This window comes from Musa acuminata, chromosome BXJ1-11 (genome assembly GCF_036884655.1).
Source record: "Musa acuminata AAA Group cultivar baxijiao chromosome BXJ1-11, Cavendish_Baxijiao_AAA, whole genome shotgun sequence".
In the NCBI taxonomy this organism is placed as follows: Eukaryota; Viridiplantae; Streptophyta; class Magnoliopsida; order Zingiberales; family Musaceae; genus Musa; species Musa acuminata.
The window spans coordinates 9,941,833-9,959,370 of NC_088337.1; positions in this window are offsets into that span (position 1 = coordinate 9,941,833).

A 17,538-nucleotide genomic window follows, 5' to 3' on the forward strand; every position below is an offset into this window, starting at 1 on the left:
CATAGCGTTCAACAAACGCATTGCTCCCATTCGGGGTCCTTGCGACTCCTCATTGTCGCTGTTGGATTCTGAACTGCTCGAACTAAGAGCAACAGCTTTGCCCTTGTCCGATCGGGGAGGGTGGATGGAAGTCGTCAAGGCATTGAGTGCCTGTTTCTGTGGGCACTCCCTTACCATGTGCGGTCCTCCGCACAAGAAGCATCCTCCAGGTTTTGAGGCCTTGCCTTTCGGGTTCGGTCCTTTGTGGGAGCTCTTCTTCTTCTGTTCGCCCCCGAGCTCCTTCCCTCGAGAATGTTTTGGAGGGCGATTGCTTGAAGATTGTTTCCTTCTCGCTGGGTCTTCCGAGGAAACAAAGTCAGTGAGCCTTTTTGCAGCTGCAATTGCCCCGACCACATCGGTAACATTCCTTCGATTTAGCTCCTGTTGAGCCCATGGTTTCAAACCATCAAGGAAGCTGAACAACTTGTCCTTCTCGGACATGTCCTGTATGTCCAGCATTAGTGCAGAAAATTGCTTCACGTAGTCTCGGATGGTGGTACTTTGGCGGAGTTGTCTCAACTTCCTTCTTGCGACGAACTCTGTGTTCTCCGATAGGAACTGAGTTCTCAACTCCCGCTTCAAGTCTTCCCATGTGTCGACTCGACACCGACCTTGTTGGATCTCCTCCCAACGAGTTCGCCACCAAAGTTTCGCATCTCCGTTCAGATACATTGTTGCTATAGAAACTTTGGTATCTTCAGAATCGGGCCTCGTAGCTCGGAAGTATTGCTCCATGTCGAACAGAAAGTTCTCGAGCTCCTTGGCATCTCTAGCCCCTCCGTATCCATGGGGCTCAGGTGCCCTCAAGTTTTGTGGCGGTGCAACGCGGGTGTTGCCTCCCCCCGCATTTAGCGTTCTTGTGAGCATAGCCACCTTTGCCGTGAGTTCCGCCACAACATCCTGTAAGTGCTGCACGGAGTCCTTGGTGTCATCAGACAGTCGGTCGACTAGGGCCTCGACCTTGTTGATCCTGGACTCCGCTTCCTCTTGCGAGCTCTCTACCCCAACAAGTCTTTGTTGGCCATGGTAGAGTTCCTCCATGCTCGCTTCCAGAACATCCAGGCGGGTTTCCACCGTCGTGAGTCTCTCCTTATGACTCTTTTTCCCAATTAGCGCACCAGATTGCGCTTCCTCCGCTTGCGGAGAGTTGCCAACTTCTCGCTCATCCTGTTCGCTGCCGCGATCCTCGTGAGCGGCTCCAACAGCATGAGAGCGAGTGTGCACATGCAGCCCACCTGCGGCTGCTTGGGGCAAGGTTCCGGCTTGCCCCGTCTTGCTTGATTCGCCACGATGCTTTGCCATGGCGAAGTTGCGAAGTTCGTTCGCTGTTCGATCGAAGAGCTTGCCCGCTCTGATACTACAATGTCACGACCTTAGCTGGAATTGCCTAAGGCGTGCGGCACCCTTGCGGCCAAAGACGCGAACTTAGCTTGCGTTGCCTAAGTCGCGAGTCACTCTTGTGGCAAAGACGCGAACTTAGCTTGCATTGCCTAAGTCGCGCTTCGCCCTTGCGATCTTGCTCCGCAAGGATCAGCCCACTTTGTAACCTCTCGCAGGTCCCGAAGGACCTGTAAAAGAGAAAGAAGTTAGTTCGAAAGAACGAGCAACAAACAAGTCCCGAAGTCTCGCGAAAAGGGGAAGCTTTACAAGCAATTCGACGAACACCTTGTGTGCACAAGAGAAAAGAGGGAGAGGGAGAAAAACAAGGCTTTCAAGGATGAACGAACAGCTGCAAGCCCACAAACAGCCGCTCACCTGGTCCCGGGCGCAAAACCAAGTTCCCGTAAAGGTCACGTGCGAACTTGCGAAAGAGTGTTCAACGCCCGGTATATAACCGAAGCCCCATCCAGCCTTGTGCCACCCGGGGGGTTCCTAGGGTCTGAGATGGCTGACATTTTGGTGAGCGGAGGTAGCTCTCCGCTCACCTCCCGCGGCACGCGAAAACGGAGCTGTTTTGGGCTGTTTTGGGGCTGTTTTGCTCGGTTCGGTGAGCGGTCGCTTTGCAACGCTGCAGCTTGTTCGAACTTACATATTTACAAGCAAAATGACCCAAAACCATGAGAAAACACACTGTCAAGCAGCTGTACATGCATGTGTGAGCGACGAACGGTTCGTTGAACGAAGTTGTTGCGGGTGCGCGACGACCGTTCGTGACAAGGCGGTGCCACCACCGGTCAAGAATTCAAGGGCTGAATTGGGTGCTCAATTCGGCCCAATTCAGCCCTGTTAAGAGCCCAGTTAGCCCCTAATTAAGTTAGTAGGATCACCTCTTAATCCTAACTAAATTTATGCTCTAACTATGATAACTAAGACATAATTACAATGCTGCTTGTTCCGGTGCGTCAATTGCTCTTCTGGCGAGCTTCCGACGTACTTCCGGCGAACATCCGACTAACTTTCGGCAATGTTCCGATGGACTCCTAGCAAGCTCCTAGACTTTACGATGATCTTCTTGGTGAGTTCCGATGAGCTTCTTTGGCAAGCTCCTGGACTTCTTGGTTGGTTCCGGCAGAAGTTCCGACAAACGTCTGAACTTCCGTCGAACTCTCGAACTCCCAATGAGATCTCAATCTTGACTCCAACATAAACCTTGCTTTATGTCTTACTGCTATTATAGTTAATCCTGTACACTTTTCCAACATATAGATTAGATCAAATAATTTACAATTGACTTCATCATCAAAATTCGAGATTCAATAGATGCGGTGAAGACACTCCTCAAAATGCCACTTAATCTTCCTCTCCACATGTACCATATGATCAAGAAGGGGCCGACCCTTCTTGTTATCCACATGTCCCAAACTGGGGTTATCGATTGAGGAGAAGGAGAGAGGAGAATAGGAGGTAATCGCTAAAAAGGGTTTGGTCTATGCCCCTTTGGTTCCCTCGTATTTATAAAGGTCCATGTCAACTTAACCATAATGGATCTTACCATATTGGGTACTGGATCTCCATCCAACTACTCAAGTATCTTGGATTAATGGATCTCTACTCATTAATCTTTTATTGGTTCTGATAGGATCTTATTTATAAAATCCAATAATTCTTCATGAGCTTACTGCATATGTAATAAGATAGGGCTCCAACGGATATCTCATATCCGAACCTCTACTCGTCACAACACCTACCATATGTGTGTGATCTTCTAGGCCCAATATCGAGCTGGTCATGAGTCATATCTACCAAAACTCTTTCTGACTCAGTGAATTATCATTCGCTCAACTCATTGACTACGAACGTACTATGCCACTACGTTATAGTCCCCAAACGATATAGGAGAATCCAATCCATTGGACCTATCTGTCCTCAGTTATCATGTATCTATAGTCCCTCACCCATCTAATTATTAGTCATAGGTGCCCTATAAGTCAATCATGTGAGTGATGACACGTGACATTACACAGTCTTTTTTGCTTATTATTATTATTATTATTATTATTATGTTTTCTCACTTTATATTGCTTGTTACATAAATATATTATTATATTCATGCATCTATGCAATAAGAATCAGATCATGATGATATCACAATAATAAGATCGATTCACCTTTAACCACACACCCTAAATAATCCTGGTCATAAGTTACTCAAGAAAGACATTGAGATAACCGAACAAATTAGTGTGTTGTACACTTATCCATATGATGTAGGTAGTTAGTCTCATAGCTATTCATGTGAGGATACTAGGGCCGCTACTCATTAGAGAATGAGTTCACTAATTGATTCGATCATGGAATGCTAAATGATTGATGATACCTCATTGTCAGACAACGATTCCGTCATCTCAGTGGTGTACCTGATCCTTAGACTTGAGACACTATAGATGTATGTATGAGTACCCCACTCTTTGATACCAAACTTATAGGTTTGGAAGTTTCAGATCTAGTATAACCAATCATCATGAGTGACAACTAACATGAACTATTGAGTATCGATAGATGATCATCCGCTCTTGGTATCATGAGGGGAATATCTCATGTGTTCTTGCTCAGACAAATCCTTAGCCAAGGTCATTAGAGGGAAAGAGTTCTCCGAGGGAATCTGATTAGAGCAAAACTCGAGGAGAAATTATATGGGCCTGACAACACCATGCCTGGTATACGGTCTCCGAAATATTAGATAGATGAGAGACTATAGGTACATGATAATTGAGGACAGATATGTCCAAAAGATTGAACTCCCCTATATCGTCTAGGGACTGCGATGTAGTGGCCTAGTACGTCCGTAGTTGATGAGTCAAATGAATTATTATAAAGATAATAATTTACTATGCCAGAAGGAGTTATGATAAGTATGACTCATAACCAACTCGATATTGGGCCTAGAGGGTCATATGTATGTGTTAGGTGTTGCAACGAATAGAGGTTCGGATATGAGATATTCGTCGAGCCCCTATCTTATTGGATATCCATTAAGCCCATAAATTATTGAATCCTATATATGATAGCCAATATAAGCTAATAAGAGGTTATTGGGTAGAGACCCACTAATATAAGATGATTGAGTAATTGGATGAAGATCCAATACCCAAAGGGTAGGATCCATTAGGGTTAAGTTGACAGGAGGCCTCTATAAATATAAGAGAACTAAAGGGTCATAGGCTAAGTTTCTTAATTGCCACCTCTTATTTACGTCTCTCATTCTCCTCCTCAGATAATAAGTGTGGAGTTATAGGTAGCGATTTGAAGAGCGTTTTCACAGCCCCTACCATGTGGATTATGGCTAGAGAGGAGAACGCTTGACCTCATTCATCCTTTCTCACAAATCTACAAGAATTCAAGGATATATGATTTCCCTATGTAACACAACTATCTCACACGTGGTTTTCAATTTTACGGATTTTTATGCATCGATCTTTGCATGACGATGAAAACCTTTTGAAAAATTTGGGATTTTTATTTTATGTTCTTCCACTACGCATGTGATGTCACTTCTAGATTTCCCTATACTAATATCCCAAAGACTGCATACTGAGCATAGTACTATTATCCTATATGATTTTTACTCGAGTCTCGCTTTAATCAGATTCTCTTATAGAACTCTATCTCTCTCAATCAGAATGACCCTGATTAGGGATTTGCTTGAGCAAGAACACATAGGATATTCCTCTCATGACATCGAGAGTGGATGATCCTCTATAACACTCAATTGCCCTTGTAAGGTTGGCTGTCACTTTCGATAACCGACTATGTTAGATTTGGAACTTCCAAACCTATAAGTCCGACATCAAAGAGTGGAGTATGCATATGGTGTTGGGAAATCATGGGGACGACATCACATGCGCAGCGGAAGAACAAGAAAACAAAATCCCCGAATCCCAAAAAGATGTTCGTCATCGTGCGAAGATTGGTGCGCAAAAATCCGCGAAACATGAAACTGCGTATAGAGTAAATTATGTTACCTAGGGAGATCGTATATCCCTGTTTCCTTGCAGATCCTTAGGAGAGGGTAAAGGAGGTCAAGCGTCCTCCTCTCCTCTCTAGCGGTGATCCACACAGCAGGGTTGCGACGACGCTCCTCAAAACTCCAGGCCTGATCTGAGGTGGAGAGGAAGAGGAGAATAGGAAAGGCAAACAAAGGCTCTAGCCTATGAGGCTCTGAATCCCTCATATTTATAGAGGTCCCCTGTCAAACCCTAATGGGTCCTCCCCTAGTGGGTATTGGATCTGCATCCAATAAGACAAGGGCTCCGTCGGATATCTCATATCCGAACCTCTACTCATCGCAATGCCTACCATATGTGTGTGACCCTCTAGGCCCAATATCGAGCTGGCCGTGAGTCATACCTGTCAAAACTTCTTCTAACTTAGTGAATTATTATCTCTGTAATAATTCACTTGACTCATCGACTACGGAAGTACTAGGCCACTACGCCGTAGTCCCCAGACGATACAGGGGAATCCAATCCATTAGACCTGTCTGTCCTCAGTTACCGTGTACCTATAGTCCCTCATCCATCTAATATCCCAGAGACCGTATATTGAGCATGGTGTTGTCAGACCCATACGGTTTCTACTCGAGTCTCGCTCTAATCGGATTCTCCTGGAGAACTCTTTCTCTCTCAACCCGAATGACCCTGGCCAGGGATTTGTCTGAGCAAGAACATATGGGATATTCCTCTCATGACGCCGAGAGTGGATGATCCTCTATCGACACTCAATAGCCCTCGTAAGGTCGACTACCACTCCCAATGACCGGCTGTACTAAATCTGGGACAGCCAAACCTATAAGTCTGGTATCAAAGAGTGGAGCACTCATACAGGACATCCTTGGTGTCTCAAGTCTAAGGACCAGATACACCACTAGGACTACGGAATCGCTGTCTGACAATAAGGCATCATCAACCATCCAGCATTCCGTAAACGGATCAATCAGTGAACTCATTCTCCAATGAGCACATGTACTGTATCCCTAGTGTCCCTACACGAGCAGCTATGAGGCCAGCTGCATCCATCATATGGATGGGTATACAGCACACCAGTCTATCCGGTTATCACGATGTCCCTCTCGAGTAACCTATGACCGGGATTATTTAGGATATGTGTTTAAAGGTGAATCGATCTCATTATCGTGATCTCATCACGATCCGATTCCCATTGCACAAATCCAAGGACATCACAATATATGTATGCATTTATGCAATAGTTATAAAGTGATATACGCCAAAATATAATAAGCAAAAAGATTCTGTATCAAGTCACACGTGCCATCACTCACGTGATTGGCTTGCTGGGCACCTATGACTAGCAATCTCCCACTTGACCTAAAGCCAATCACCTACGTGTCTGATCCCTATCAGACCTCTGTGATGCTCAAAGATAAAATGAGACAACGGCTTTGTTAGTGGATCTGCAATGTTATCTTCGGATGGAACTTTTTCCACTGCTATATCTCCTCGGGTTACGATCTCTCTGATAAGTTGGAACCTCCTCAGAACACTTCTGATGAGACCCAGGTTCCCTTATTTGAGTAATCGTCCCATAGTTGTCGCAATATAAGGAAGTCGACTTCTTGCTATCCGGAACGACTCCCAAATCTGTGATGAACTTCTTCACCCAGACTCCCTCCTTTGCTACATCTGATGCAGCAATGTACTCAGCCTCTATGGTCGAGTCAGCAGTGGTATCTTGCTTGGAACTCTTCCAACACACTGCTCCTCTATTCAAGGTGTACACATACCCTGAATTTGACTTGCTATCATCGACATCAGACTGAAAACTTGAGTCAGTGTAGCCTTCAACCTTAAGGCTATTACCTCCATATACTAGTAAAAGATTCTTAGTCCTTCTCAAGTACATAAGGATACACTTTACTGCTTTCCAATGCTCCAAGCCTGGATCCGCCTGATACCTGCTCGTGACACTCAGAGCATGCACAATATCAGGTCTAGTACATAGCATGGCATCCATGATAGACCCTATTGCTGAGGCATAAGGTATCATATCCATGTTTGCCCTTTCTTGGAATTTTCAATGCCAAAACTTTTGACAATGGTTTCTATGTACCTGGACTGGGACAAGCCAAGCATCCTCTTGGATCTATCTCTATAGATTCTAATCCCCAAGATATAGGATGCTTCCCCTAAGTCCTTTATGGAGAAGTGTCTAAATAACCAAGTCTTTACTGTGGATAGCATTCCTATGTCATTCCCAATGATGAGGATGTCATCCACATATAACACCAAAAAGGTGATAGCGCTCCCACTTACCTTTCTGTATACACAAGGCTCATCTTCGTTCTTAACGAAGTGTCTGATTGCCTCATCAAATCTTATGTTCCAACTTCGAGAAGCTTGCTTTAGTCCATAAATGGATCTAAGCAACCTACACACCTTATATGGGCAGTTCTTGGACACGAATCCCTCAGGTTGCATCATATACACCTCCTCCTCGAGGTTCCCATTGAGGAATACAGTTTTCATATCCATCCGCCAGATCTCATAATCATAGTGTGCTACAATAGCCAATAGAATTCTAATGGATTTTAGCATTGCTACGGGTGAGAAGGTTTCGTCGTAGTCAACACCTTGCATTTAACGATACCCTTTAGCCACTAGCCTTGCTTTATATGTCTCTACCTTTCCATCTACTCCGATCTTTTTCTTAAAGATCCACTTGCAACCGATTGGTACAATACCTTTGGGCGCATCAACTAGGTTCCAAACCTTGTTGGAGTATATAGAATCCATCTCAGAATTCATGGCTTCTTGCCACTTCCCGAAGTCTATACTCATAATAGGCTCCTCGTAGGTCTGAGGATCAATATCCTCAACATCCTCTCCTCTAATATGTCCCACATATCTCTCAGGAGGATGGGATACTCTATCAGACCTGCATAAAGTTGAAACTTGTGTATTAGGTACCTGAACAGACTCGGGCTATAGAGTGGTGCTTGAGCTTGGTTCTCCAACCTCGCTCAACTCTATCATTCTCCCACTGTCTCCGCCAAGAATGTGTTCCTTCTCAAGGAACACTGCTCTCTTAGCTACAAAGACCTTTTGGTCCTCGAGATGATAGAAATAATACCCACAAGTTTCCTTGGGGTGTCCCACAAATTTGCATCGCTCTGTCCTTGATTCTAACTTATCGGGGTTGTGTCTTTTAATGTGGGCAGGGCAACCCCAAATCTTAACAACCTTAAGATCAGACTTCTTCCCTTTCCATATCTCATATGGTGTAGATACTACCGACTTAGTTGGAACTCTGTTCAGAAGGTAAGCTGCGGTCTCTAGGGCATATCCCTAGAATAAGATGGGTAGGTCAGCGAAACTCATCATGGACCGTACCATATCTAATAGCGTACAATTCCTCCTTCCAAAGACACCATTGAGCTGAGGTGTATAAGGAGGTGTCCATTGGGATAATATCCCATGGTCCTTGAGGAACTAAGTAAACTCTGTACTTAAGTACTCACCTCCTCGATCTGATCGAAGAGTTTTTGATACTCTTTCCAGTCTGGTTCTCCACCTCATTATTATACTCTCTTAATTTCTCAAAGGCCTCGGACTTATACTTCATTAAGTACACATATCCATACCTTGAGAAATCATCAGTAATTGTAATGAAGTAGGAGTAACCTCCAATGGCATGAGTTGACATGGGTCCACATACATCACTATGTATGAGTTCAAACAACTCAGTGGCTCTCTCTCCAGTTCCACTAAATGGAGAGTTGGTCAATTTTCCACGAATGCAAGATTCACAAGTTGCATATGACACGTAATCGAATGGATCTAGATATCCATCATTTAGTAACTTTTGAATCCTTCTTTCATGGATGTGACCTAGCCTACAATGCCACAGGTATGCACTGTTCACCTTATCTCGTTTCCTCTTAGACACTTACATTCATGATATGTGGAGTAGTGTCTTGCATAAACAAACCTTTATGCAATATTCCTCTCGTCAATCTCCCCTTAGCTTTGCTAGAATTTACAATAAATTGTAGATGTGATAAGCAATATTGGTATCCAATACCAATGCACTATCACAAAAATCTAATAATTGGAGATTGATCATGAATGTAATTGAAGCTTCACCAAGCTTCTTGTTTCGCCCTTTCTACAAGGTACTCTTTGCAGTTCCTCTTCCAGTGCCCATCCTTATCACAGTGGAAGCACTGGCCTTTGTCCTTTGCTGGGTCTTTCTTAGCAACCATTGCTTGGTTTACCCTTGCCCTTTCCCTTCTTAAGGGACCTTTCTGCTTTCCTTTTCTTTTTGGTCTCACCAGTGTAGAGAACTGGCTTCTCATTCTTAATAGTACTCTCTGCCTCCCTCAACATATTGAGGAGCTCTGGGAGAGTCACCTCAAGCTTGTTCATATTAAAATTCATTATGAACTGTGAAAAGGAATCTGGTAGGGACTGAAGCATAATATCTATACACAAGTTATCCTCTAGGACCATTCCTAGACCTGTGAGTTTCTCTATCCACTCAATCATCTTTAGGACATGGTTCTGAACCGGTGTCCCCTCAGTCATCCTAGCGCGGAAGAGGCTCTTAGATATCTCATATCGCTGAGTCCTTCCCTGTTCCTCAAACAATTTGCGGACATGTAGGAGAATGGATCTGGCATCCATCTTTTCATGTTGTCTCTATAACTCAGGAGTCATAGAGCCCAACATATAGCACTAAGCAAGAGTGGAGTCATCAATGTACTTCACGTAGCGAGCGATCTCATCCTCGTTTGCCCCTTCTTCGGGCTTAGGCATCACTGAATCAAGGACGTACATGATTTTCTCCGCTGTGAGAACAATTCTCAAGTTACGGAGCCAATCTGTATAATTTGGACCAGTGAGGCGGTTGACATCAAGTATGCCATGTAAGGGATTTAAAAGCGACATTTTCTGAAAATAAAGATGCAGCAGAAATGAATAACATACAGATTTTGTAAGAAATAAACTATCAAGATATGGACTTCTATCTTAATATGCTCCCACTATTTTACTAACGAGACACGCGACACCCTCAGCACGTGAAACGGAAGTCTCCGGCAGACTTCTAGTGGGGATCAGGATCCAATCAGCGTCTTAGTGTAACCTCGAGAGACTCGACCAATCATACTAAGCCTGAAAGGTAGGCAACTCTTACCGATCACAACTCCTTGTGATTCTCGTCCTGTTCGGCCTCCGAATCACCATGGCCTCGAGGGACTCGACCAACTATGATGCTCGGTTAAGTCAACACCTTCGTTACAAGATGAGTCTGATTTGATGATATACCCTCGAGGGACTCGACCAAGTATACCATGCCCTCAGGTCACCGGTGACATCTTTATGTCGTAAGCAAGATAGCGAATCGCGATATAGGTGAGTCTCGAGGGACTCAACCAACTCAACCTACACCGGGAATCGGTTCCTACTCATAACGATGGAAGGCCACGTGGGTCAATCTAATTGCCTCACGTTTACCGACTTAATATTATCGAGAGATGTTTCTAAGATTTCGTCTCCTAATATGACATGTCACACATATACATATTTAATATATATCTACATCGCATGCAAATATATATACATATCTAGTATGTGTATAAGCAATCACACCAGATGATCATGGACCACAACCTAATGTGATTAGGCCCGAGCCAGTAGGCCTAATCACTCACATCAAGATCTATGTGTGCAACGGTACATCTCCATGCCCTGTGATCGTCTATCTCGTCCTCGTCGGTTCCGTCGACATCTTGATGCATCTTCATTGATCGCGATCATCCGTCTCGTGGGTCCCGCTATCGCATCCACGCTCTCGCTACGTCTCCTCATGTGATTACAACTTAATCATAGGCACGCAGGCCCGACAATAAACGATAAATATAATAGAGGCTCGCAGACCTCAATAATAATAATCACAAGTACACACATCACACGGTCCATGATCATCCGTCCACATATTATACATCACATGTATAAATAATCATCATCATGTAGGACTACTAGATAATAATAAAAATAATAATCAACTAAACCTTTTAATTAATTAATATTTTCTGAAATCAGGGACATGTAGGGAATTTTTGAATTTATAGGGGTATTTTCGTAATTTAGACAAAAGACAGAAACTGGAATTTCTCAAATTCCGAGGGGCAAAACTGTCTTTTGCCCAGACAACCCTAATGCCCTTTCCCCTATGCTGGTGCCGCCGCCGCCACCTTGCCGGCGGCGGCCTGTGCGGCGAATGAGGGCACTGCCCTCGCCTGCAGGCGGCACGCCGGCTGGCGGCGCTGCCGCTGCGGGTGGGCGCCCCCTTCGGGCGCCGCTGCCTCCGCAGGGGGTGCTGTCCTGCCGGGCGGCCGCCCCTGTGGGGGGGGGGGGGGGGCTTTCGCCCGCGGGAGCAGCGACGGCAGGCACCGCTGCCCTGCGGTGGCAAGCGCTGCTTCCTTGCGGCGGCTCACGCCGCTGCCCTACGGCGCCTCTGCCCGTGGGCTGCCAGCCCCGCCGGCAGCAAGCCTGCTGCAAGCAGGCCGCCGGCCGGCTGCTGCAGACGCAGCCCCTATGCTGCCCGCCTTCGGCTGCGCTTCACGCACGCAGATCGAGGGCAGCAACTGTTGCTGCCCTTTCTCGCTTTTGCATCAAAATTCTTCCTAAACACAACACACGCAGTTCAAAACCAATCATTCGCACGAACAACCTGGCTCTGATACCACTGTTGGGAAATCATGGAGGCGACATCACATGCGCAGCGGAAGAATAAGAAAACAAAATCCCCGAATCCCAAAAAGATGTTCGTCGTCGTGCGAAGATTGGTGCGCAAAAATCCGCGATATAGAGTAAATTGTGTTACCTAGGGAGATCGTATATCCTTGTTTCCTTGCAGATCCTTGGGAGAGGGTAAAGGAAGTCAAGCGTCCTCCTCTCCTCTCTAGCGGTGATCCACACAGCAGGGTTGCGACGACGCTCCTCAAAACTCCAGGCCTGATCTGAGGTGGAGAGGAAGAGGATAATAGGAAAGGCAAACAAAGGCTCTAGCCTATGAGGCTCTGAATCCCTCATATTTATAGAGGTCCCCTGTCAAACCCTAATGGGTCCTCCCCTAGTGGGTATTGGATCTGCATCCAATAAGACAAGGGTTCCGTCGGATATCTCATATCCGAACCTCTACTCATCGCAATGCCTACCATATGTGTGTGACCCTCTAGGCCCAATATCGAGCTGGCCGTGAGTCATACCTGTCAGAACTCCTTCTAACTCAGTGAATTATTATCTCTGTAATAATTCACTTGACTCATCGACTACGGAAGTACTAGGCCACTACGCCGTAGTCCCCAGACGATACAGGGGAATCCAATCCATTGGACCTATCTGTCCTCAGTTACCATGTACCTATAGTCCCTCATCCATCTAATATCCCAGAGATCGTATATTGAGCATGGTGTTGTCAGACCCATACGGTTTCTACTCGAGTCTCGCTCTAATCGGATTCTCCCGGAGAACTCTTTCTCTCTCAACCCGAATGACCCTGGCCAGGGATTTGTCTGAGCAAGAACACATAGGATATTCCTCTCATGACGCCGAGAGTGGATGATCCTCTATCGACACTCAATAGCCCTCGTAAAGTCGACTACCACTCCCAATGACCAGCTGTACTAGATCTGGGATAGCTAAACCTATAAGTCTGGTATCAAAGAGTGGAGCACTCATACAGGACATCCTTGGTGTCTCAAGTCTAAGGACCAGATACACCACTAGGACTACGGAATCGCTGTTTGACAATAAGGCATCATCAACCATCCAGCATTCCGTAAGCGGATCAATCAGTGAACTCATTCTCCAATGAGCACCTGTATTGTATCCCTAGTGTCCCTACATGAGCAGCTATGAGACCAGCTACATCCATCATATGGACGGGTATACAGCACACCGGTCTATCCGGTTATCACGATGTCCCTCTCGAGTAACCTATGACCGGGATTATTTAGGATATGTGTTTAAAGGTGGATCGATCTCATTATCGTGATCTCATCACGATCCGATTCCCATTGCACAAATCCAAGGACATCACAATATATGTATGCATTTATGCAATAGTTATAAAGTGATATACGCCAAAATATAATAAGCAAAAAGATTCTGTATCAAGTCACACGTGCCATCACTCACGTGATTGGCTTGCTGGGCACCTATGACTAGCATATGGGACATCTATGATGTCTCAAGTCTAAGGACCAAATATACAACTAGGACAACAGAATCATTGTCTGACAATGAGGTATCATTAACCATCTAGTATTCCGTGAATAGATCAAGCAACTATGAGACCAACAGCCTCCATCATATGAACAAGTATACAACACACTAGTCTATTCGGTTATCTCGATGTCCCTCTTGAGTAACCTATGACTATGATTATTTAGGGTATATGTTTAAATGCGAATCAGTCTTATTATCATGATCTTATCACGATTCGATTCTCATTACACAGATCATGGACATCATAATATATACAGTAGACAATATAAAGTGAGAAAATATCAATTAATAATAATAAGTAAAAAGAGTATGTATCGCATCACATGTGCCATAACTCACGTGATTAGCTTGTAGGACACCTACTAGCGATCACCTTATCATATTAATGCCCAACTTGTGACATTATCTAATAGTGCTTATTGGAGAATGTTGGTGTATCAACATTACTTTGACTCATAAATATTTTACGACTTGTTTTTTATTATGCAAGGAAAAAAGTGGCTATTGCTTGACCACTTGTGGGGGCTTTAAAGTTAATGGTGCCCTTCCAACCACAAGGGTTGGAAGGAGCACTTCTTTTCGTAGTTTTGAGTCGAGAGTAGGGGTTTGATCTCGCTTAATCGATATATTGCATGGATGACACCCCCTTTTGTTATCAGATGAGGAGATAGGTCAAGTGTTTCGATTTAGGGATATAATCTCTTTCTCTGAGGCCATCCGGAAGATGGATGAGGATTGACTGATTAATGTGGGTCTTAGCTTAGCTTCTCGGGGTATGACCCGAACCTCCTATCACTTCACCTCATCCCTCTTTTTAACACTCTACAGCCTTGTGATTGTGATCCTTTAGAGACATGAATCTCCATTCCTTGAATAGGAAGGTGCCTAGCTTGCACTTTCTCAGGGTTCATATATATTCCCCTTTGATGTACATTGAATCCGAGAAACTTTAGTTGGCTCCTAAAGTGCACTTGGTTAAATTGAGGTGCATATTGAACTTCTTTAGAACTTGAAGCATCACGACTAAGTTTGCAAAGTATGAGTCAACCATTTTGCTTTTGACTATCATATTATCTACATATACTTTGATGTTTCTTTTGATCTAGTACTTGAACATCTTGTTCACCATCCTTTGGTACATCGTGCATGCATTTTTCAACCTGAATGACATGACTCGGTAATGATACATGCCTCAATTGGTGATAAAGGAAGTATATTCCCGATCCCTTGATGATATCCTTATTTGGTTGTATCCTGAGAATATATCCATAAAGGTGATGAGCTCATGACCTGAGATAGCATCAACCAACTGATCAATATGAGGAAGAGGATAACTATCCTTCAGACATGCCTTGTTCAGATCAGTATAATCAACATATATCGTCCAATTCCCACTAGACTTTTTAATGAGTATGACATTGGCGAGCCACTAAGGGTATTGCACCTCGGTAATAAATTCTACTACTAACAGCTTATCTACCTTATTATTGATTGTTTGCTGGTGGTCAAGGGCAAATTTATGAGGCTTTTGTTTCACTGGTCATACCTCGAGAGAAATGTTTAAGTAATGTTGGACTACATCTGGGTTGATTCCCAGCATATCTCTTGGTGACCATGCAAACATCTTATCATTCTCCCTAAGGAAATTGATGAGTTGCACTTATTTCACCTTGGGAACTATCACCCCAACTTTGACAACTTAATCGGGATGGGCTTTATCCAAGGGTACCTTGATTAGTGATTCCACCGGTTCCGGGTGCGAGAAGGACTTAGCAAAACTTTGGGGATCCATAAGCAATGCCTTGAATCATGCCTTTTTTAGTATGGAGACCACTGTAAGGTAATACTAGCATGACTTAGGTTGCCTCTTAGCTCTCTGATGTCAATCCTCATTTGCATGTCTTTTCACGTTTACCCGAGACAATTACCTCGACAACGATGTATTGATTGGCTCATTGGAGTACTTCGGGTATCATCGCTAGTGGTCTCTCTACCAACAACTAAAAAAGACAAGAAAACTTGAGTCTCATTATAAAAGTCTATATTATAAGTGATGGATGAACATCTTGCACGTCTTAGATCTTATTGGTGAATTGAGCGATGAAGCTCGAGAGCGTCTCCTCTTCCCCTTAAGTCCAAGAAACATTATCGCTAATGACTTTAGGTATATATTCCCAAGGAAATGAAGCTCAAACTCCTCAATGAGCTAAACAAGGGAATTGATAGAGAGCGGCTTCAGATGGGTGTACCAATCTTATGTCGAGCCTCTTAGAGGAGTTGGGAAGATATGATACATCAGGGCGTCCAAAGTATCGCATAACAACATTTGAGCATGAAAAGTAGTGATGTACTCTGGTGGGTTGGTATTACCGTCAAAAGCTTCCAATGATGAGAGATAGAAGCTAGTTGGGATTGGCTCCTCCTGAATGTCTTTGGTGAACAACAATTGACTCGAGATGGGGTTGGTCGATCATTCCCTTTTAGATTATTGGACGTCTCATTACATTTCTTCTAAGTACTAGTCCATTTGTCATAGCTAGATCCTTAGAGAATCATTTATCGAATATGTCGATTGGGTTTGGGATTCAAATGTAACAGAGTGACAGTGTGGCAATCTGTTGAATTCCATAGTTGGGGAACGAGGTACTTGCTCGACCGATGGTTTGATGGGCCTCGGGTGCTCTTAAGATATTGGTAGTGCGTCGAGTGGGGGCAAGAGCAAAGCAACAACTTGCATCATACCCATTAGCATATGCACCTGTTGGGTATGATTTAGGAACACTTCATCGGGGACGAGTAGGTGACTCGAGGTCACCCTCCGATCGTTGAATGGGTGCTAGTATCATGTCGACGTTTGCATCGAGATGGATGCATCCACGTATGGAAAGGTTACCTACTACCCCCTTGAGTGAAAGTATTGTTGGTTGGGGATAGGGTTTCCTCGCTCAAGCATTTGTTGAGAGGGTTGGTAGACAAATGTTCCTGTGATATCGGGTCTCTCTTGTAGCACCAAAATATTATGGAAAAATATCGTTGACATCTTGGTTAGCTCAATATGGTCCGGATCCGTATGTGAAGGGTTATCCGAGATGTCTCTGAGGTGAAAACAAAGAGCTTTTAAGGTATCACCTGCATGAAGATCGAGAGAGGTTTCTCAACCCAATCCCTTCGACACCCAAGTTAATAACCCGAGGTGTATGAGTACATGTGTGAATAATTTCCAATCATTTTTTTTCTCTTCTTAAAGCCAACTTTTATACTTACTCATAAATGACAAGAAGGAAATGTGCAATTATCTTTCTGATGATAAATGAGGAAAAGAAAGCTTATAATTATCTTTCTGGTCATATTTTGGTAAGAAGGAAGCTTGTTGTGATAGTCTTTCTCGTCAAGCTTCCTCTTTTCTCTTTATGATGAAGTGTTGGATGATTAATCGATAATATCTCTTATCACATTGGAAAACAATTTTACTATGTTTCTAGCATTTTTTTTTTCAATCCATTCTGTGAGAAATGGTTAATATTTATTTTATTTTATTGAAAATAATGAAATTAGTACGTTAGCAAGAAAAAAAAAATAAATTTGGGAACTAGTAATCTCAAAAGGATCAATTCATCTTAAGCTTCTACATTAAAAAATTTATTGTCATTATCCAAGTCGAATTTGGGTCTTATCGATCCTCACCAAAATAATTTACACGTCCTTTGTGGTACCGTTATTTTCCTCGACCATCATATCAAAGTATGTGATTAGAATTTATCGAAACCAAATGATGACCAACCCGTTATAAATCATTATAGCATATTATCAC